The sequence below is a fragment of the Suncus etruscus genome, chromosome 2 (assembly GCF_024139225.1).
Source record: "Suncus etruscus isolate mSunEtr1 chromosome 2, mSunEtr1.pri.cur, whole genome shotgun sequence".
NCBI lineage: Eukaryota > Metazoa > Chordata > Mammalia > Eulipotyphla > Soricidae > Suncus > Suncus etruscus.
Window position 1 is genome coordinate 128,808,952 of NC_064849.1, and position 25,001 is coordinate 128,833,952.

Consider the following 25,001-nt stretch of genomic DNA (forward strand, 5'->3'; position numbering starts at 1 on the left):
ACATATATGCACCGAATGAGGGGCCAGCAAAATATTTAATACAACTGCTGACAAATCTGAAAAATAATATCAACAACAACACAATAATTGTGGGGGACCTAAACACGGCTTTGTCAACACTGGACAGGTCAACCAGACTGAAACCCAACAAGAATATACTAGACCTGAGGAGAGAAATGGAAGAAAGAGGCCTAGTGGATATATATAGGACACTCCATCCCCAGAAACCTGGATACACATTCTTCTCCAATGTACATGGGACATTCTCCAGGATAGACTACATGCTGGCACATAAAACATACCTCCATAAGATCAAGAGGATAGAAATTTTGCAGACTACCTTCGCTGACCACAAGGCTCTGAAATTATTTGTGAACTCCAAAGGGACTCAGAAGAAACACTTTAACACCTGGAAGTTAAACAGCCTCATGCTCAATAACCAGTGGGTCCGAGATGAAATCAAGGAGGAAATCAAAAGGTTCCTGGAAACAAATGACAATAAAGACACAAACTCTCAGAACTTATGGGACACAGCAAAAGCAGTACTGAGAGGAAAATTTATAGCTTTGCAAGCACACATCAGGAAGGAAGAAGGAGCTTACCTGAGTAGCTTAATGACACAGCTAATAGAACTAGAAAATGCTCAACAAAAGGACCCAAGAACAGGAAGACAGAAGGAAATAACAAAGCTGAGAGCAGAAATCAACGAAGTGGAAACTCAAAAAACAATCCGAAAGATCAACGAAAGCAGAAGTTGGTTCTTTGAAAAAATAAACAAGATTGATAGACCACTGGCAAACCTAACAAAGAAAGAGAGAGAGAGAAACTTGATAACTCGTATCAGGAATGAAAAAGGAGAGATCACTACTGATATGACAGAGATTCAAAGGGTAATCAGAAACTACTTTGAAAAACTCTACGCCACTAAAAATGAGAACCTGGAAGAAATGGATAAATTCTTGGACTCTTATAATCTTCCACGGTTGAAGGAAGAGGATGTAGCATATCTAAACACCCCCCATCACCATTGATGAAATTAAAACAGTAATCAAATGTCTGCCGAAAAACAAAAGCCCAGGTCCAGATGGATTCACTAATGAATTCTATCAAACTTTCCAAGAGGAACTACTGCCAATCTTGGCAAGACTCTTTCACGAAATTGAACAAACAGAAACACTTCCAAATAGCTTTTATGAAGCCAACATCACCTTGATACCTAAACCAGACAGAGACGCTACCAAAAAAGAAAATTACAGACCAATATCACTGATGAATGCAGATGCAAAGATCCTCAACAAAATCCTGGCAAATAGGATTCAATGCCTCGTTAAGAAGATCATCCACTACGATCAAGTAGGTTTCATCCCAGGAATGCAAGGCTGGTTTAACATCCGTAAATCTATCAACATAATACACAACATCAATAACAAGAAAAATAAAAACCACATGATCATATCAATAGATGCAGAGAAAGCATTTGATAAGGTCCAACACCCATTCTTGATCAAAACTCTCAGCAAGATGGGAATGGAGGGAACCTTTCTCAATATAGTGAAGGCCATCTACCACAAGCCAGTGGCAAATATTATCCTCAATGGAGAAAAACTGAAAGCCTTCCCTCTAAATTCTGGCACAAGACAAGGCTGTCCTCTCTCACCACTCCTATTCAACATAGCACTGGAAGTACTTGCTATAGCGATTAGGCAAGAAAAGGATATCAAGGGAATCCAGATAGGAAAGGAAGAAGTCAAGCTCTCACTGTTTGCAGATGACATGATACTCTACTTAGAAAACCCTAAAGACTCTATCAAAAAGCTTCTAGAAACAATAGACTCATATAGCAAGGTGGCAGGCTACAAAATTAACACACAAAAATCAATGGCCTTTCTATACACCAACAGTAATAAAGAAGAAATGGACATTAAGAAAACAACCCCATTCACAATAGTACCACACAAACTCAAATATCTTGGAATCAACTTGACTAAATATGTGAAGGACCTATACAAAGAAAACTATAAAACTCTGCTCCAAGAAATAAGAGAGGACACACGGAAATGGAAACACATACCCTGCTCATGGATTGGCAGGATTAACATCATCAAAATGTCAATACTCCCCAAGGCATTATACAGATTTAATGCCATCCCTCTAAAGATACCCATGACATTCTTCAAAGAAGTGGATCAGACACTTTTGAAATTCATTTGGAACAATAAACACCCTCGAATAGCTAAAGCAATCATTGGGAAAAAGAATATGGGAGGAATTACTTTTCCCAACTTTAAACTGTACTACAAAGCAACAGTTATCAAAACAGCATGGTATTGGAATAAGGATAGGTCCTCAGATCAGTGGAATAGGCTTGAATACTCAGAAAATGTTCCCCAGAGATACAACCATCTAATTTTTGATAAAGGAGCAGGAAATCCTAAATGGAGCAGGGAAAGCCTCTTCAACAAGTGGTGTTGGCACAATTGGATAGCCACTTGCAAAAAATTAAACTTAGACCCCCAGCTAACATCATGTACAAAGGTAAAATCCAAATGGATTAAAGACCTCGATATCAGCCCCAAAACCATAAGATATATAGAACAGCACATAGGCAAAACACTACAGGACATTACAGGCATCTTCAAGGAGGAAACTGCACTCTCCAAGCAAGTGAAAGCAGAGATTAACAGATGGGAATATATTAAGCTGAGAAGCTTCTGCACCTCAAAGGAAATAGTGCCCAGGATACAAGAGCCACCCACTGAGTGGGAGAAACTATTCACCCAATACCCATCAGATAAGGGGCTAATCTCCAAAATATACAAGGCACTGACAGAACTTTACAAGAAAAAAACATCTAACCCCATCAAAAAATGGGGAGAAGAAATGAACAGACACTTTGACAAAGAAGAAATACGCATGGCCAAAAGACACATGAAAAAATGTTCCACATCACTAATCATCAGGGAGATGCAAATCAAAACAACGATGAGATACCACCTCACACCCCAGAGAATGGCACACATCACAAAGAATGAGAATAAACAGTGTTGGCGGGGATGTGGAGAGAAAGGAACTCTTATCCACTGCTGGTGGGAATGCTGTCTAGTTCAACCTTTATGGAAAGCGATATGGAGATTCCTCCAAAAACTGGAAATCGAGCTCCCATACGATCCAGCTATACCACTCCTAGGAATATACCCTAGGAACACAAAAATACAATACAAAAACCCCTTCCTTACACCTATATTCATTGCAGCTCTATTTACCATAGCAAGACTCTGGAAACAACCAAGATGCCCTTCAACAGATGAATGGCTAAAGAAACTGTGGTACATATACACAATGGAATATTATGCAGCTGTCAGGAGAGATGAAGTCATGAAATTTTCCTATACATGGATGTACATGGAATCTATTATGCTGAGTGAAATAAGTCAGAGAGAGAGAGAAAAACGCAGAATGGTCTCACTCATCTATGGGTTTTAAGAAAAATGAAAGACACCCTTGTAATAATAATTTTCAGACACAAAAGAGAAAAGAGCTGGAAGTTCCAGCTCACCTCAGGAAGCTCACCACAAAGAGTGATGAGTTTAGTTAGAGAAATAACTACATTTTGAACTGTCCTAATATTGAGAATGTATGAGGGAAATGTAGAGCCTGTTTAGGGTACAGGCGGGGGTTGGGTGGGGAGGAGGGTGATTTGGGACTTGGGTGATGGGAATGTTGCACTGGTGATGGGTGGTGTTCCTTTTATGACTGAAACCCAAACACAATCATGTATGTAATCAAGGTGTTTAAATAAAAAAAAAAATAAAAATAAAAAAAAAAAAAAAAAAAAAAAGAAAAAAAAAAAAAAAAAAAAAAAAAAAAAAAAAAAAGCCTATGGGATCAGAGAGACATTATAGTGGGTTGAGAATTTGCCTTATATGCATCAGATCCAGGTCTGATTCCTAGGACTCTATATAGTTCAGAGCCCTGCCAGAGTGATCCCTGAATTCAGAGCCAACTGAGCTGATTATCTCTAGGTATGGCCCCAAAAAACCCAACCTCTAATACCTCAAGAGTCTGAAAGTCAGCATCTAAAAATAAAATATAGGGCTGGAGAGATAGCATGGAGGTAAGACATTTGCCTTTCATGAGAAGGACTGTGGTTCAAATCCCGGAATCCCATATGGACCCCTGTGCCTGCCAGGGGCGATTTCTGAGCATAGAGCCAGGAGTAACCCCTGAGTGCTGCTGGGTGTGACCCAAAAACCAAAAAAGAAAAAAATAATAATAATAAAATTTAAAAACTTGGAGTAATAAAAATGAACAAATTTTATGACTGAGGCCCAACTGCAAACATGTTTGCAATTTTGAAGAATAAAGGTTTTTTGATGGAAAAAGAAAAAAAAAAAGAAAACAAGAAATATATGAAAATATAACTCTAGTCCAAAATCATGGTCTTCTTTTAACCTTCTAAGAACAACCAGAGGCTTACAAGCCTTGATTAACAAGTCAAAACAAGTAGTAGGCTACTTAAGTCCCTTTTCCTTTAAAGATATTCGGTATTCCCTTTGCACCATGAGTGAACATAAAGAGGAAACAAAGTGTTTTCTTACCACTGAGGAAGGTAATATGTAAATGTGAGACATACAAGAACATACTTTCAGGAGGACAAATATCAGTTTCATGAGAATTTAAATCTAACTTGTTGCATAGCTTGCATATTATATTAGTCTTTCAGCCTGGGTGATGTGAGAAGTAGAATTCTTTCAGGTCTGGAGGAAGAACCCCAAATTTCAAAAGACCTAGGATCAACACCCTCAGCTAACTCTCAATACTGTTTGAACCGTATAAGTGTTTCTTCTTTGGTATCCCGCTTGATCTACAGAAGATGGCAAATCAATATCCAGGGCCAGGGAGATAACTACAATGATAGAATATATGCCTTGCATCTGAGAGTTTTTAAGCTTAATTCCTGGTGGAATTAATGGCCCTGAAACCCATGAGGATTGATAGGCTGCCACAGGTGGACCCCAAGAACCACTGAGTCTAAGCACAAATGACTGGGTGTGGCCTCTATTAAAAATACAACACTGGTGGTGGGAATGCCCTTCATTCATTGTCACTATGTGCCGTAAATAATTCTGTGTAATGAACTTCAGTCACAATAAAAAAATATATTTTTTTTAAAAATGAGAATTTGCTCTCTTGGTTTTGTTTGAGGCTGATAAACAAAATGGAGATGAAAAGTTACTTACATAGGCCACAATTACTAAGTATTGTTCGATTTTTATTTGGTGATCCACTCCATCAGATTACCAAAACTACACCAACACTTGTAACAAAATGTTTAGGTGAAAGACGTATATATAGGGCTAGGTGAAGAGGCAGTGTCTTAGAGTGCCCAGTTGACAAGAATATGGTCAATGAGTTCAAATCCCCATGTAAAACGTGAGTAAACCTGGAAGTTCTATTGTCTGTGATTACTGGTGCTGCAGGCAATTTCTGGCCACACTAAATCCAAGGGTGCAAAAACATCATAAAATAGGGAATGGCCCTTAGCAAGCACCAGAAGGAAAAAGATATGGGAGTCCCTCAGCCAGAACTATGAGCACTGTCAAACAAGTATGTGTGTACTGGAGTGACTTTCCCCAGAATAAGCTGTGTGCCTCAACTGAGACTGTAAGCCCTGGCAAATTGGGCTTACATAGCAGCTAAAGGAGTGGAAGCTCTGGTGAGCAATGTGGCAGAGTACCTAAAATACAAGCCTCAGTGAGAACCACATCTAAAAAGTGTGTACATCTCATAGCCAGGCATGTGCAACACCCAATCATCACAATAATGACACAAAAGAAACAAAGTGAAGGGAGGAAAAAAAAATCAACAACGATAAAAAATAAATACACACAGGCTGAGTATCCATATGTCCCATCCATATGAAAGAAAAACAAAGATATGAGAAAGAAATATATAACTGTGTTTTTGTGATTCTAGTGTCGATCTTAGACTAGAAAAAATATATATCCAGAAAGAATATTAATGGAGTTGCATAAATGCTGCTTGACTATGGACTATATATTAGATCACTGCATTGTATCACTGTTAAATATTCTGATTTTATCCACTGTGTCATAGTTTCTATTAGAGGATCACCTAAAATAAAAGGTCAGATGATCAGTATCAATAAATAAAATCCAGGCAAGTTGGATGTCTTATCAGTTAACAAGGCCATCTTTCCTTTTCTGGAATTTGTGTTAAAAAAGGAACACATGCTGGCCACCTGCTGTTACCAGCATTTGCTACAGGGTTACTGATAATTATATCTCTGCTCATCCTGGGATACAAAATAATCAGCCAAAGGATTGTTCCCCCTCCAGGCCAAGTGACAAAGCTCAGATGCCTAAGGAGTTCACATTTTAGCATTACTTTTTTCTCCTCCAAACAAAACAGTTCCCTGGAACTACTTCTCCTACCCCAAATAAAAGAACAGAGATATGGATGAGGGATCAGGTGAAAGATTGGTAACTAAAGGTGAAGGGATCAGGTGAAAGGTTGGTAAACACATTTGGCTGGCAAGCTGTTTTTGTGAGCTAAGAATAGATGCTTAATTTTAAAGGGTTGTATACAGGTATTAGTCTTATCATGCCTGATAATTGTTATCTTTACAATGAGGTAGTTATCTGTCCATTATCAAGCCCATTAGTGTATCTTTCTATTTAAAGTAGTCTAACCCAAGATAAGATAGATTTTTCAAGGAAATAAGGAGTTTTGTGTCAATCTGTATAAATACATATATTTAAGAAGGTGAATATGGATGCTTGTTTTGTGGTGGAAAATTAAAATATGAAGTATTTTAAACATTCAGATAAGTGCAAACTACAATATTTGTATATTCAACTACTTATACTTATACTTTTATTTATTTAATGTATGTATTTATTAATTTTTGGGGCCACACCCAGCAACATTCAGGGGTTACTTCTGGCTCTGTGCTCAGAAACCAGTCTTGGCAGTCTCGGGGTACCATATGGGATGCCGGGGATTGAACCTAGGTCAGTTGTATGCAAGGCACATGCCGTAACCACTGTGCTATCACTCCAGCCCCATACTTTACACTTTAAATATGCGTTCATGTAGCTATTACAGTACTCATTTCAATGGTTTTTCTTTTTGCCACACCTAACAATGCTTGGGGGTTACTCCTGGCCCTGTGCTACTCTTGGCAGTGGATGGGGGAAACCATACAGATGACTGGGTTAACCAAGTGCAAGGCAAGCAACCTACCTACTGTACTATCTCTCCAGCCCTTGCTTTACATATTTTCAAATTACAAAAATGCTATCATGTTATAAGCAGGATTCTTCCTCCCGTCTTTCTGTATTTTTGAGACAACTATCGAATATGGATAGCTTTAATCTATTCTTTCTCCTTGCCATATGGTATTCTATTATGAGTCAATCATAATGTCCATTTTCCTTGTATGAAACTTTAGATTGCTTCTAGAATTTTTGGAGGGGGAAGAGGGAAGAGTTGGATCTCACCAGGTGGTTCTCAGTCTTTACTCCTGGCTCTGTGTTCAGGGGTCACTACTGAAGGTGCTTAGACTACATGAAGTGCTAGAGAATGAACTTAAACTTAGGTTGGCCATTAAGCAAGGCAGGTATGCTACCTTATTTTTACTAGTACAAACAAAGCTATAACAAATATTCATTTGTTATAAAAAATCATTTTGAACATGCCAGGATTTAAAATTTTATTTCTGAACATTGGTTTACAAGACTGTAAATGTTCATGTTTTGCGGTTACAATGTGACCAGGTACTACCACTGAAGTACCACTAAAAATCAGGAGTGCCCTATGTTTTAAAAGGTATATACGTGCCCAATCTCACTTTTCCTCCATATTGTCAAGTATATCAATTTCTGTTGCTCTTCCTCTTCTCTGTCACAATCAATACTGTAAGGACTTTATTTCTATATCTGATAAATGTGGAAATATGTAGCACTTTCGTAGCATTTTAGTAAACAATCTTTTATTACTATGAATTGCATTTTTAGGCTGTAAATAGTTCATACTCTATTTTCTTTTTTTTTTTTTTGGTTTTTGGGCCACACCCGGTAACGCTCAGAGGTTACTCCTGGCTATGTGCTCAGAAGTTGCTCCTGGCTTGGGGGACCATATGGGACGCTGGGGGATCGAACCGCGGTCTGTCCAAGACTAGCGCAGGCAAGGTAGGCACCTTACCTTTAGCGCCACCGCCCGGCCCCATACTCTATTTTCTTAATGAATTTTCTTCTTATTAGTCTACAGGTTTATTCTAGATACTAATTTTTAAGTTATATACATTATAAACTGTGTATGTGTGTGATACTGGGGTTAGAACCCATGGCCTCAAACATGCATGGTAAGTGTTCTACCAGGAAGTCACATTTTGAACCTATAACAAATCTTTCTTTTCTCTTAATTTGTTAACGGCTCCCTTTGTGGTAGAGAAAATTTCAAATTTTAATGCATTAAAATTTATAAATCTTTTCTTTTTTCTTTTTTTTTTTTTTTTAGTTTTTGAGCCACAGCTGGTGATGTTCAGGGGTTACTCCTGGCTATGCACTCAGAAATCGCTCCTGGCTTGGGGGACCATATGGGATGCTGGGGATCGAACTGAGATCTGTCCTGGGTCAGCCTCGTGCAAGCCAGGATGAACCTCAGTTTGATCCCTGGTGTCCCATATGGTCCCTGGAGCCAGGAGCGATTTCTGAGCCCATAGACAGGAGTAACCCCTGAGTATCACCAGGTGTGACCTAAAAACAAAATAAAAAAAAAAAAACTTTTCTTATTAAATAAACCCTACATTTCTTTTCAGATATTCTCCTATACATCAAAGAACTTTAGGCGGAGCCGGAGAGATAGCATGAAGGTAAGACATTTGCCTTGCATGCAGAAGGACAGTGGTTCGAATCCCCGGCATCCCATATGGTCCCCCGAGCCTGCCAGGGGCGATTTCTGAGCGTAAAGCCAGGAGTAACCCCTGAGCATTGCCGGGTGTGACCCAAAAACGAAAACCAATAAAACAAACAAAAACAACTTTAGGCTTTCCTTTTTCCATTCTAATCCGTCTTTAAAAAGGCACATGCAGGAGGGCGGAGGGCGGAGGGCAGTGGGGTGGGAAGGGAAGGGGGCGGCGGTGCTGCAGGGAAAAAAATGCACCTGCATGTATCTTTTGGAGTAGGAATTGAATTTTTCCCATACAGGTTAGCAATTGTCGAAGTACCATTTATTAAATAGCCTAAACGTTTTCCCTTGCTGAGTAAATATCTTAAATTGCAGACACATGTGGAGCATTTCAGGCTCTCTCCCTCCCATTCCACTAGTCTAAGACTCGTCTCACTTTTATCTATTGCAACTTTCTGTGAGTTCTTCACCTTTCTATATTCAACCATCTATCTTAGTTTTCTTAAAACTGTCTTTGTTATTCTTGGTCCTTTTCTAAACTTGGGATCATTTTCTCATCACTTCTAATTACAATATAATTGTAATTAGATTTATAGGTGAAATCTGAGAGTTAATGTTTAAATCAAAACTAAAAGATGGAGTGAAACACTTGGCAAAAAAAAAAAAACTAAAAAGGGAATGATTTTTTTCCAAGTTGATAAAAACGATATATATATAATTCTTTATTTTATAAGTAAAAATATTTTCATGTAAAGAAAAATTCACATATTTTTTTTACCTATTTAGTTCAAATAGGCAGCTTATCAGATCTTACATATTTTATACAATTAGGCATTCGTAGTTTCTGCAGTTGGGGGAAAAGCAATAAAACAGTGGAGGATGCTGACATTATTAAGCATCTCTAGCCATTAAGAGCTGCTCTGTGGATTTCAGCTATCAGAGTTAAAATCTCTGGAAGCAGTCCCTTAATGTCTTCTATTTCAAATGTTTAAAAGTTTTTCTGCTATGCTCCTAGCCTTCAGAACAGACTTCTCTTCTTGTGCCTAATCTACTTTTGATAACTCAACCTATAATATCTTGCCAGATTAGTTTGGGTAGTTTAGGTCTCTCCTTTTCACAGCAAATGAGAAGCAAATGGCTTTCTGCTGCCCCCTTCTGGTTTCAGGCCACTGTCCTTCTAGAAATGTGGGTCTGTCCTATGAATGAGACCTTCAGTTAGCAATCTTTTAGAGTCAGGCAGTTCTCCACCCAAATGAACTCCTTTCCATCTGCATAATCAAATATTAGTGTTCATAAGTGCCTCTTTCTCCCTTGTCCTCACAATTTTTGTTCTTGATGATTGTGGGAGTCAAAGTAGTATGATCTTAGGCCTTATAAACCTTATTTTGAATATAATGTACAGTTCCCCCAAGGAGAGAAATCTCGATAAAGATATAGTTTCAATTCTTTCAAATGTTACCATCTAGCATAGCCAACATGGAAGCTAAACTGTATTGAGCCCTACCTGACCTTTTTCTTTCCAAGACAGTTCTTATAATGTGTCAATTTCCTTGTCTGAACCTAAACACCAAGATTACTTTAATCACCATTTCCTGGATGTGATGGTTTATCTGAGATTCAAATCTAAACTAGCAGAAGAGGCATACTCTTTTCTACTATATTTTACAGTTTCTCAAGGAAAGAAAAAGATGAAACATATTTTTGATTAGTCAAAAAACAAACAAGGGGCCAGAGAGATAGCATGGAGGTTAGACATTTGCCTTGCATGCAGGACGGTGGTTCTAATCCCGTCATCCCATATGGTCCCCCAAGCCTGCCAGGAGCGATTTCTGAGCATAGAGCCAGGAAGAACCCCTGAGCACTGCCAGTGTGACCCAAAAACCAAAAACCAAAAACCAAAAAAAAAAAAAAAAATCTCAAAAAGAATATAATGTTGCTTAAATAGCACTAGGTAGGCCAGTCTGGGATGAAAACTCTGGAATGTTCACAGAATGGAGTTGGGAGAATTCTCCTTTCTGCTTGAAGCTCCTGGAGCTCGTGGCCCTATATGCAGCCACAAGATACCTTCAAATTTCATAGTACCAAGAGCTTATTGGAGCACATCAAGAATAACAAGTTCATCCAGGACCAAAGGTGGTTGGTTCGAATCCCGGGGTCCCATATGGTCCCCCGTGCCTGCCAGGAGCTATTTCTGAGCAGGCAGCCAGGAGTGACCCCTGAGCACTGCCGGGTGTGCCCCCCCAAAAAAAAGAATAACAAGTTCTATGAGCAAAATAATAACATAGAAGACTCACCCAGCACCAAATACCTAAATCCTCAAACAATGACCTTTAGTAACACCATTGTAAGATATAACAATTACCACAAATTGACCTTTTCTGATCAACTTTTTTTGATAATTTCATTTGCTTTTTATTGTAACAAGTAATATGAATGTTGTACCTGCTAAGGATTGGGTGGTGGATGGGTAACTTTGGACTTTAGTGAAAGGAAGATAACATTAGTGGTGGGATTGGCCTTGGAACACTGAATGCCTGATACAATCGTATTATAAACTTTGTAAAGTAGTGTTATTATAAAATTTAAAAAATAAACAATGGAAGACAAACAAACACCTCACTATACAGTACTAAATAGATCAAAGAAAATTCTATACAGAGAGTTTAGAGATATCATATTCAAATGGTGAAATCCAGGATAAGTTAATGGATAGAGCTAAATTTAAAACAGGACAGAAAAGTTAGGTTGTATTCCACTAGGCTATGGGAGGGAGGACAATGTTAAGGAAGCACAGGGTAAATTCAGGGGACAGCAATCTATTTTGGCTGGAGACAGAAAACACTTTTAATATGCCATATATATGATCTTTTATCACATGCTATTTTTAGTGGGAGGAGGGTCAGAGTGATAGCACAGTGGGTAGGGTGTTTGTTTGCCTTGTACGTGGCTGACCCAGATTTGATCCCCTATATCCCTGCCAGGAGTGATTTCTGAGTGCAGAGCTAGGAAGTAACCTCTGAGTGCCACTGTATGTGGTCCAAAAAAAAAAAAAAAAGAGGGGTGTAATAACTTACGAGCACCATAAAGCTCTCATTTTAACTACTTCAATGTTCTGCTTGAAGTCTATCAATCAAGAATAAAGACTTGGACCCTTGAGCACTGCCGAGTGTGACCCAAAAACAAAACAAAACAAAACAAAAAGATTAAGGACTTGGACCAGAGAAATAGCATGGAGGTAGGGCATTTGCTTTGCATGCAGAAGCATGGTGGTTCGAATCCTGGCATCCCATATGGTCCCTCAAGCCAGCCAGGTGCTATTTCTGAGCATAGAACCAGGAGTAACCAATGAGCACTGGCAGGTGTGACCCAAAAACCAAAAACCAAAAAAAAAAAAAAAAAAAAAAAAAAAAAAAAAGAATGAGGACTAATGTGAGGTTCACCTCTTGGTAACATCCACCAGAGAGTTACATAACAGCTATTGCATAAATACACTGTTCACTCACTATAATGGCCTTGAGTTGAAGATGGTGCCTAAAATCTAGTCTTGCCCCTTACTTACTAGCTATAAAAATCATCATGCCATTTGTTTTATAATCAACACTGCTATATAAACGGAAAAGATTTTAAAATATAAAATCAGTCTCAAACATAATTGGAAATCTGTCATAGAGATGTTACATCCATGATCACCAAAGAGAATTCTGATTAACAAATATTAGCTTCTCCACTGTCTTCTTACCTAAATATATGACACCTAGAAATACTCAAGGATTTATGTTGAATGGTGTCAAAATTCATGATGACAATCAATTCAACATTTGTTCCCACAACCTATTTTTTTAAAAAATTTTTATTGTAGCCAAAGTGAGTTACAAATCTTTCATAGTAATATTTAAGGTAAATAATGATAATGAATAAGGGGAATTCCCACCACCAGTGTTGCCCTCTCTCCACCCCTTTTCCCAGCATGCATCCCTCTTCTCCCTCCTTTACCCCCCCAGTATGCTAGAGTAATTGGTCTCCACTTGTACAGCTTGTTGTAGATTGGGTATTGATTTGTTATCAATGACTTTGGGTTTGGTGTTCAAGTCTGATCATTTCTTATTCCCACTAAATGTTCATATGATTAGTCCTGGTACCACAATCTATTCTTGACGTTTCCCTTTATGCACTCATCTTTTCCTTAAATATTATATAAACTCCTGAAAAACTTAGTTATCTTTAAATCAAACTTTCCTACACTGAAAAACATCCTGAAGTCTGATAAATATAAGCTGATTTTTTAGTTATGCTTTTCTTTCTGCCCTATAGCTCTAATTCTGGATAGCTTGTGAGTTTCCAACAAGGAAAATAGCCAGGAAGATCTTTGGAACTTGGAAAAATTAAGAGACTCTAATAGCTTTTTAAGGATTAATCTATTATGCAAGATCTTTACAGCTATTTAAAACAGATCTACCTTATCCCTTTCCTTTTAAATCCTAGGTATAGGTGAAGCATCAAAAGCAACTGCTTAGTGAATTTTCCAGAAAATGATGACAGGATAAAGTCAAACACAAAGAATAAGCACATAAGTCACTCTAGAAAGTAAGAAAAACTACCTAACTTCTCATAACCAATGAATTCAAAATGTATAAATAAGATATGAAACAAAGTGTAGCACCCAATTTGGCAAGAATTGAGATTCCCTGTACCTTCTGCTGTTGCATTTTTCATTTCTTATTTTTCTTTTGATATTCATAATCAAAATGATTGAAACTATGATTCTATTCTTTAAGTCTGATGGAGAAAGACCAGAACTTTATGATTTCAAAGGCTTCTGGTGAAGATGATTAGCATAAATATGAGTGATACTTATATGTCTTGGGAGACATCCAAGATCATGATTACACATATAAGAAAGTGTTCAGAAAAACCACCAACTGGATCTAGGTTACAAATCAAAATGGAAGCTAAACTGGCCCTAAAATCAAGGTGTTCTTACTCTCCACCCATTTTGGCTCTTTCTGATTTTTTTCAGCACTATTGCATTTATGCGCTAATTTTTTAAGTCATTTGTACCACTTTGTTTTGAGGTATAAAAATATTGAGTCCAAATTTTCTAGTTTATTACCTATACACCCTAGGGAAAAAATGCCCTGGTACAAAGAAATATAATGACTGGCCTAGCTAGCTGATAAGGCTTTAAACTTTAAATAAGGTCTCTTTTAAAGTTAGAACTAGAACTTTTTTCATGGGCTCTAGGACATTACTAAGACTTCCTTAGGTTTCAGTTTCATAGGTTCTAAAAGTGAGTAGCAGGTAAGATATCACCCATACAAAAATAATGCAGCTGATATAAAGAGACTAGGAATACCCTAAGGCAGGGGTCTCAAACTCCTGGCCCGCGGGCCGTTTGGGGCCCTCCGTACAACATTTTGTGGCCCGCGGCCAACCTTCAAATATCACAGTATTTGCGATTATTCGCTTACCAAATAATCGCAATAAATAATAAATAAGAAAAAAATTGCATTAAACATTCGCATACCCCGAGCAGTTCTGTTAGGGGTATGCAAATGTTTAATGCGATTTTTTGCGATTTTTTCTTACTAATGCGATTTTTTATTGCGAATATTTGGTAAGCGAAATCCCTTATGTGGCCTTGCCTCACCCCGACTTTGCTCCTGCAGCCCCCAGGTAAATTGAGTTTGAGACCCCTGTCCTAAGGTATGTTATGGCAGGTTATGTTTTGGCTATTCTTTCACTAAAGGTCTGTGGACAAGTTTACAGTTAATATGTGCTCAGCAAGCAAAACAATACAGTTAGAAAAATGTCTATGTATGATGAAAATGCAAAAGAAAATCCAACCCAGTTACCATTTGCCAATCCAATAAACAATCTATAACTTAGTCATTTTTTCAGTACAGTTAAATTTTTATTTTATGTTAGGCCTCTGCTCATTTTCTATTTGTATATCCAAATACGTATAAGTCCTACCAAATTATTTCCTTTCCTCATGTGCAAAACAACTCTCTATGCATTTCCAATATCAACTACTTCAAAGGCAAATCTTTGAATTCCTTACCCATAATTTCTCTGCAACACTGCTACATTTTTTTCACTTTCAATCCAAAATTTACTATTACTTCTTGAAAAACTTTTGATATATGCTTCTCACAAATCTACTAATAACTATCTAAACATTTTAATAAGTAATACACATCTATAATAATAAAATTCAAAAGATAAAAGAGAATTCAGTGATGTTAATGAGATTTGTGAAAAAGTTACCAGTTTTTATGATTCCAAAGGCATTCTCTGCACTTATATATAGTTATGCCAAAGCACACATATACACATACTACATACATACTGAAATCATAGTGGCAATATAAAATAACATATAATCTTGGTGATTTTTTGCACTAATGTACTTAAAATTCTTCCATATGAAATACAAATAAAGCTATCTAATTATTTTAATCACCACATAGTATTCCACTTAAGAGAACTGTATAGCAGTTTGACTAGGACTCTATTGGTCGACACAGTAACCTACTTTTTCTAACGATTGTTATGTCACACTTATGTGAATTTATTAGGAAGCTAAATTCCATACCATAAAGTTACTGGGTCAAAGGGTATACATATGTAAGGTCGACAAAAAATGCCAAAGTTCTCTCTAGAGAAGTTGTACTTATATCTATCTACAAGAAATGCACAATGACAAGTATTAAACTCTTCACCTTGCCAGCATTATACTTTATCTGATATATGCCTGCCTAAATTCTCACTGCTTCCAACAGGTCCTATGATCATGGTTAGGGAAGTCCCCAGTCACCCATGTTGCTGGTTCTCACCCAACCCTATTCACTTCAATCTAGGCTACTTGTTCCATTTAACAATTGCTCTGATTTCTTCTACTCATTTCATGCTACAAGCCAGACTTCAAGATTATTCAAAAGGCTACCTATTTATGAATGTTTGCCATAATAACATCAAGCCCATCTGCAGTCTGCCTAAGGTATGTTTTTCCTAAAACATATTTTGTTACATAATTCAATCAAAGTATCCATTTATATCTTAGTTCTGTGTTCATTCTAAATTGTTCCATATTTGTAGTTTATCCTAAAAATTTATAATCTTTTGACTATAGGTCAGGGGTCTCAAACTCAATTTACCTGGGGGCCGCAGGAAACAAAGTCGGGGTGATCCTTGAGTGCAAAGTCAGTAGTAAGCCTTGAACATTGGGGAGTGTGACCCAAACAACTAAAACAAAACAAAACAAAACAAAACAAAAGAAGACTCCTCTAGAGCAGGGCCACAAAATGTTGTACAGAGGGCTGCAAACGGCCCGTGGGCCGCGAGCTTGAGACCCCTGCTATAGGTGATTATAAGCTTTTGAACACATTACAAGTCTGGCAAATTAAAAAGTCTTCTCATATCTTCCATTGGTTTCAGAACCTCTTTTATAAAAAACAGTCAAGAAGTTTTTCTTTAACATGCATAAATGTCTGTCTTCTTGTAATTCTAATATTCTGTCAAGGTAGTTCAAATTTGCCTTCAATGGAAAAAGAAAGATTACTAACTTCCACAAAAATCAATCTCCCTTTATATATTCTTTATAATCTTCCTTCTCAATTCTAAATATATCCTAGGTGTTCAATACATATTACTTGAATTGATCTTGGTACTCACTGCTTGACATTAATAATGTATGTATGTGTGTTTGTGTATGGCAGTTGGACTTGGATACACCCCTTGGATAACCCCACTGTAATAATAGTTGAACCTGGATACACCCCCTTGTTGTGTCAAGTATAAAAAAAAACTTGTACTATTTCGAAGGAGGTGAGGATAATGATCAGAGAAGTGCCTGCTGGTAAATAGGAGGCCAGAGATAAAGCACTGGAAAGATGCTGCTTGCTTTATATCTATTCCTTTCACTTTCTTTCTTTCTTGAACCCGGGCTTCCTCTGGCCATCTCTGGCCAGTGAATTTCCATCTATCTCTCCCTCTCTCTCAGACACCCTGGGCAGCAGTGGCAGGAGATTGCAGGATGAATAAAAAAGTATAATTGGTTTCTACTTCTCCTCTTTCAGTACTGGGCAGATGGTTGCTACATGGTGTCCCTGAGTGGGTACATGCCCCATCCAGCAGCTGGACTAAAAGGACCCTGTGAGTCTTGCAGCACTAAGACCTGGCAGCCTTGGGCCTCTGCAGCCTTGCAGGTAGACTTGCAGCTTATTGGATTAACCTGTAGAAGCCTGGCAACTTTGTAGCTAATCATAATAGATTCTATGTATGTACATATGTACACATAGTGATTTCAAAATTTATATAACCAAAATGTCTTTGTTGTTTAGAATCAAACTGAAAGACTTACATAACTAAATTTTAAAGCTTATATATAAATTACAGCTACCTAGGAAATATGCGATTGGCATCGAGAGGTAATGGAATAGAGATCAATGAACAAAAACAATAGTGATTCGAAAACATTTAACTTGGAAAATTATAGGAGAGAAGTCTCTGTGGTCTTAGATTTGGCAAAGATTTCTAAAACACCAAGGCAAGATTCATCAAAGAATCATGACAAAAGTAGATTGGAATACAAAATAAAAACTGCTCTTCGAAAAACACTTAAGTAAATTAAGAGACTAAAAAGGCCATTTTCCAGAAAAAAATTCTCAAAACTCAGTAATAAAACAAGCAACTCAATTTAATAAGTGGATAAAAGACTTCAACAAACACTTCTCCAAAGGAGAGAGATAGATATAAGTTAAATACATGAGAAGTTGCATAGAGGTTTAAAGCAGCAGGAATTCCTGTAGATTCCTGGAATCAAAGGCTCTAGGATCCTAGACATCACTAGAGAAATAGTTAACTACCTATGAGGTTAGATCACACTGGGAGGTTAGGTAGAAGGTTAGTTAGAATCAAAGCTTTCAAGGGAGAATTCCCTTGACAGTGAAATACCCTCCCCCATGGCTCCTATGGCCAGTCTCCAGGCTGAAATAACAAACCAGTGGTGGGAAGAAGAGCCAAATATGAAGGCAGTAAGGCCAAAGGTTCTCATCCTAACTCACCACAGTTCCAGTGGGCCACTGTGGTCAATGCCCTTGACGAGATAGCTCTTTCCTAATTCAGGGCCATTAATAATGAGAAATTTTCTCTCTGGCTAATTAATGGTAAGAATAAACTTCTAAAAATAAAATATAGCAATAGGCAATATGAAAATATGAAGGCATTTCTAAAACAAGCTCTAACATTCAATTACTTCTCCATGGGTTCTTAATCTTTCTCAAATTCAAATCTACTGTGACCCAGACATATACTAACAGAAAAAAAAAAACAAAACTTTGTTTTGTTGATTTTGTTTTTGAACCATACCTGGTAGTACTCAGGGTTTACTTTAGGTGGGGTCAAGGAACTATATGGGATACCAGGAATCAAACCTAGATCAGCCATATGCAAGTCAAGTGCCCTACCTGCTATATAATTGCTCCAGTCCTTAATAGAAAAACAACTTAAATTAAAAAAATTTTTTGCTATAAAACAACCACTATGCCAGGCTAAAATACAAAAAAAAGTACTTCCTCTTAATGAATGCCCAGCCTCCCCTGTCTATGGACAAAAGTGAATTCTTACAATACAGGCCTACAGTAGTACACTCACCTTTTAAGGAACTGTTGGGAGATAGTTTTGCTTGTTGATAAATGAAGCTGCTTTGGGCCTCCCTTTTTAAGGCTGGCTGCCAACAGAAGACTTGGAACCATGTAGGCTGCCATCTGTCTGGCCTCAGCTGTTCCTGACCTGCCATCCACCTCCAACCAGGGACGCCTGGTATCTGCCAGGTCAGTTAACCAACTGATGTAAAATACTTGAGGCCAAGGGATGGAGTGGATGAATGTGCTGGCAATATGACCTACTGGACAACCTTACCCTCTCCTCTCATTAACAGGGGGCAACACAGATGTTTCTTTTTTATTTTTTTTTCATTTTATATTTCTAATCACTCATCATCATTTTAATCACTCCACGCATGTACATGGAATGCTGGGCCTCAAACCTGATTGGTCTGCATGGACAGGTTGTTAGGAAAGTGCCATTCTGATGTGCTAGGGCTCCAGCCCCAACATGGAGGTTTCTATACTACAGAATACAGACCTTTCCAAGAAGTTCTGCAATGATCTTTCCTCATTTCAGCATTTCCCTATATTTCTGCTAAAACCATAGCCTTAAAAGAGAGAATATATTGTCACCGATATTAGACATTTCTATTATTTCTCTTTAGGAATGACCTCTATGTTGAAGATTAAATGATCCCTTTCGATCGCAATTTGATAGTGAGAGGCTTAATTTCATGCATCTCCAAACTGCTATGGTGCCAAAATGATTTAAAAGTCTAAATAATGGCTTTTAAAATGTAATTTGTAAACATCCTCCATAGTGAAGAGGGTGATACCACTGGAACAGAAGGAATTTTTATGGCTTTGTTTGCATTCTTACAATACAAACAAATACTAATATGGGAATTTTTACAGCTTGTTATAATCATGAAAATAATGCTTTTTTTTTATTTATGCCATCATTTTACCCACGACAAGCAGTTTTATCTCCTAAAAATGGAGACACAGACCTTGCCTGAGGGCTCATCTGTGGACCTGTGGAAGCACATATTCACTTGACTTGGAGACTCCTGAGCTCAGAACTACTGATTAGGCAGCCCAAGAAAGATATGTTCTCCCCCTAAACATAAAGGAAAATTCTCTAGAGAAGCTCATTATAAAACAACATTAACCTCAAGCTGGCAGATTACAAAATATTGCTTGTGGAAAAAAATATAATGAGATGGCTCTTCTTTATTTTGATAGTTTTTAGTGGGGGCACAGCCAGCAGTGCTTACTCCTGACTGCACTCAGGGATCACTCCTGGCAGGACTCAAGGCACCAAATGAAGTGCCTACATGGAACCCAAGTGGGTCATATACAAGATAAGCATTTTACTGACTCTTTCTGTTTTGGATACCTAAATAAACAAACTATAGCCTAGCTCAGGTTCTTTACCAGTAATATCTTGTATTAGGGAAATGTAAAGCTTTTCATAGTATCTTCTCAATGTACCCTTCCATTCTGAGGCATCCCTTCTCTGCTCAGGGCCCCACTTCAAATAATCACCGAGCACTACCAGGAGTGATCCCTCAGCACAGAGCCAGGAGTAGCTCCTGTATCCCCGCCCCCCCCCCCAACCCCGACAATGTTAATGAGGAGAAAAAAATTAACATTATGCCTGAGGATCAAAACATTTTTTTTTTTTTTTGGTCACACCTGGCAGTGCTCAGGGGTCACTACTGGCTCTACACTCAGAAATTGCTCCTGGCATGCTCGGGGGACCATATGAAATGCCAGAATTCGAACCACCATCCTTCTGCATAAAAGACAAACGCCCTACCTCCATGCCATCTCTCTGGCCCCTGATCAAAACATTTTTTTTTCTCTTAATTATACCACATCTGATGGCGCTCAGGGTTTATTGCTGGTGGTGCTAGGTAAGGAGAGATGCAAAGCAAGAGAGCCTTACTCTATATAAATCTCTCCCACCCTTTACTCAGATCTTTAAAAGTGAATAAAACACTTTTTATTGCATCAATCAACAATAAACTTCTTAGCCCACCCATAAGATCAGAACTCAAGAGGACCCCTGTTCTCCTAACTTCCTCCCCTTCCCAAAGCCTTCTCTTGTTCCTATAGGGAATAGTGCTGTTCACTGTATAAGATGGGGAAAAGAACCCAAATCAAGCAGATGCATTTCTGCCCACTGTTCCCTAATCCTTGTAGGCATTCCCAAAAGGACAGCATCTCAAGGCCTATTCAAATCTGCTCACTTCTACCAATACCTTCTTCCTTCCAGAAGAGAAATTTCAGAGACTGGCTGTATCTCTATTTTCATTGGGAAACAGAACACATAGCCTCTATCAAATACATGCTTGCTTTCCTCTAAGGTCTAAACTTAAGTAAGAAAAGAATACCCTTTGTTAGAAGGCAAAGAATAAAGACTCAACATTTTAAAGGGCTGGAATAAAGAACCAGGATATTGGACAAACAAAAGGCCTTTTTCAAAGGTAATCTCACAGCAGGGGTCTGAACTATTCTTTTTTTGGTGTCTCAACACTGTAAGTAGGAGAAACCCTGACAGAATGTTTCCAACACATGAAATAAAAACACACAGAATCACAAAAGAAACCAATGACAATGAAACAATGATCACAGTATTAACTCCTTGAGCTAGCTTGTGCTTCTTTATCAATTCATGAAGTCAGACTAGCTGGCAGCTGAGGAAGGAAGGAGTACATCAGAACATCACACACTGTGATGCACACAATTTGTCATAGGAACTGTCTGCAGTGAATGCAATGAGAGATGAACATCCAATGGTTCTTACTGGTGAGATGGTGACAGATGCTCCTAATGATACTGTGACCTGTTGTTTACGTCCATAAACAGGGAAATGCTAACTCTGAGGGGGGCATGAAAATAAGAATATGATGCTATTTCATCCAAGTTCACATATTCCTCTGATCTCACTCTAGACCCCAATACACAAAGCAGCTGGTAGACTTGCAGCTTATTGGATTAACCTGCAGAAGCCTGGCAACTTTGCAGCTAATCATAATAAATTCTATGTATGTACATATGTACACATAGTGATTTCAAAATGTATATAACCTATACAAAAATGTCTTTGTTGTTTAGAATCAAACTGAAAGACTTACATAACTAAATTTTAAAGCTTATATATATATATTACAGCTACCTAGGAAATATGCGATTGGCATCGAGAGGTAATGGAATAGAGATCAATGAACAAAAACAAAAACAATGAACAAAAGCAACTCCTATAGTTGGTCAGAGTAGAAACTGAGCCTGTGGAGCATAGACCTCCCCTGGCAGCAGCAACCCAGCCCAGCCACTGAAGCTCCACCTACCCCAGTGGCTTCTGGGATGACAGCTGCAACCACCACAAAGGGTCTCCATCTGCAGCTTGCTTCATTCTTAGGCTGGTTTTCCCAACCCTGGGTATATTGATACAAGCTAATGAAATGTCTGCTTATTATATTCTATTTTTCATTAATTTTTTCACTGTTCTGTTTTACTTACATTACTTGAGAAAAATTGTTATACTAGTTATGCTTCTTAGCTTTTCATATTTTATTTTACTTCAATCTGAGACTTTTTATGTATGCTTTAATATATTTTTCCTTTTTCTTGACTTATTTTCCCCTTAGATATGAAGGGTATTACCGTGATTTTTTAAAGCTTGTCAATCTATATAATTTCAGATGTGAGTTGCTTTAATTATCTTTAGTTGACACTATTCTTGTTTTTTTTTGGGGGGGGGCCACACCCGGTGACGCTCAGGGGTTATTCCTGGCTATGCGCTCAGAAGTCGCTCCTGGCTTGGGGGACCATACGGGACGCTGGGGGATCGAACCGCGGTCCATCCAAGGCTAGCGCAGGCAAGGCAGGCACCTTACCTCTAGCGCCACCGCCCGGCCCCTCCACTATTCTTGTTTTGAATAATCTTTCATTGGTGTTTTCTTTTTTTATCCATTAGCACAAAATAAAGGAAGGAAAGGTTGTGTGACAATTTGTGAACCAACCAGCCTCCTCAAATGGTCTTTCAAACTTGCTATCCCATCTTTCAAATCATTCTGGCAACTCCTCAGTAGTGAAACCCCTAAACTGCTAACCCTATGAGCCTCAGATGTATTCAAGGCTTAAGTCCTTCAGGATGACAAGCTGGCAGAATATTACTATTACTTTCAAAGTGCCTAGCTCTGTACCTGAGAGCATCAATGTAGCTGTCACTCAAGGGACCCCAACTTCTTTGGCGCTAATTCGATTTCTATAAACACTAGAGAAGATTTGCATCTCTGCTTCTTTTTTTGCCTTTTGTCTGTTCTGGTTTCTGGGCCACACTTGTCAGTGCTCAGGGTTTTGCTCACTATGAACTGCTTTACAAATAAATGTGGGGGTTGAAAAAAATATGGCAATGGTATGACAACCAAAAAATAAATCAAAATCAACCTTGTAGTGAATTTGAGGTGTTGCTGGCAGTACTCACACTTGTGTGACAGTTTTGAGCAAAATGTGGTAATAATTGGGAAAAAGTTAAGAAGCCCTGTTTCAAATACATTTTATAAAAGTTTAAGTAAGACTTGAGGCCCCACAAAATCAGACATCATGTAAAGAATTAAGCATTAAGGATTTAAGACTTAAAGGTAGGATTTAAAGTTATCAGCTGAATACTAATACAAGGGAAGTAGGACATTCATCATTGTTTGCCCAGCACCTTGGACATAGCAGAGCTTGGGAAAGCATTAAGTATTAAATAAATGTTGAATCACCCAACTCTGTTACATATACAGCACAGTAGAACTTGTACATTTGGTATATGTTTTTCTTAGGACTATGGCACAGTGCTCCATGGGATGGAATTCTAAGAAGCAGTTTCTAGGGGCTGGGAAGATGCTACAGAAGTCATAATAATTAGGGTGCAAGACCCTTGGATTAAGGCTGCTAGATGGAGCCCTCGGGTCTTCTAAGCATTAGTAGGGTGGCCCTGGTGGTCCTTAGCAGAGCAGGGGTAGGCCTCAAACATTGTCTGGGAGTGTAATTCTCTTCCTACCTCTCCAAATTTCTATTTGGAAATTAAAACCAATTCCCATGTTCCTCCATGAGCAAAGCAAAAGAATAAGAATTGAGCAGATGCCAGCCCAGCTAGACCTTTTGCCATCGGCAAAAAAGAATGTCAAGGAACACTAAGTAAAGATTAATATTCTAATTTCGCTCTCATCATGGGGTTTGCTCATGGGTGGCTGAACAATGAATAGGAAGGCACTAGCAATTATGAATTCAGGACCTAGACTTTAAGTTCAAGATGCTGATAAAGATAATCTTAGATTTAAAATAAAGGATTTGGAACTGGAAATGTGACTCAGCAACAGAACACTTGCATTGCATGAATGAGGCCATGGGTTCAATTCCCAGTACCACAAAAATAGATAAGAGAATAAAAGTTAAAAATAAGTAAAATCAATTATTTTGTCATAGAATTAATCTATTTGAAATTTATATTTTAACAGAAAATACTAAAAAGGTGGTAGAATTTACCCAACTCAGTAAAAAAGAAACACTGTTATTTAGCAAAAGCAAATACAAATTTAAATGAATTTTTTACTAATACAAAGAAAGTCTTTTTAAAAAATATACCTAGATGGAAATAGTTGAAAATTTTCTTGCTTAAACCAAAAATATAACGGAAAATTGTAATGCAATGCTTACTGAAAACATCTCATATTTAAATAAGTCTATTTTGAAAATCTAGGAATTAGAAAATATTAAGTCACATTTTTTTAAACATAAAGAATCACAATTAAAAATTAGTGATAAGATATCATTTTCACATTGAAGCAACATTAAAGATTAATCATAAACTATCTGACCAATATTTATTTAGCAATTTGACCAATTATTTAGCAAGGTTTATGCTCTTTCGGTCTTTTGCTAGCATACAGGATAATACGCTAAACAAGCTTCCCTCCCTCCTACTCCTGTGGCTGTATCTAATACTTCAAGAGAGGATTGCTCCCAGCTGAAAGAATAAAGTAATGTGGTAATACAGAAATATTTCAAATATAGTGTAAACTGAAAGCACATGACAAGTAGCATATCAATGTAATGCCATCTGAATAAAAGAGAAAAGGGATATCTATATCATTTTTCATTGATCATACTAAAAAAAAAATCCATGAGCCTTGGGACCAGAGTGATAGCACAGCAGTAGGGTGTTTGCCTTGCACACAGCCAATACAGGATGGACCTGGGTTTGATCCTTGGCATTCAATATGATCCTGAGCCTGCCAGGAGTGACCCCCTAGCCCTGCTAGGTGTGGCCCAAAAACTAAAAAAAGAAATAAATAAATAAAAATCCAGGAGCCGGAGCAATAGTACATCATGTAGGATGTTTGCCTTGCATGCAACCAACCCTGCTTTGAGCCCTGGCATCCCATATGGTCCCCTGAGCTTGCA

At 37.9% G+C, this 25,001-nt stretch overlaps 1 protein-coding gene across 1 annotated transcript in view; it reads right to left on the reverse strand.

Annotated features, from left to right (window-relative positions):
- Positions 1-25,001, reverse strand: part of MRPS27 (mitochondrial ribosomal protein S27) — a 104,022-nt gene that overhangs the window by 57,451 nt on the left and 21,570 nt on the right. The gene's annotated exons all lie outside the window — the stretch shown is intronic.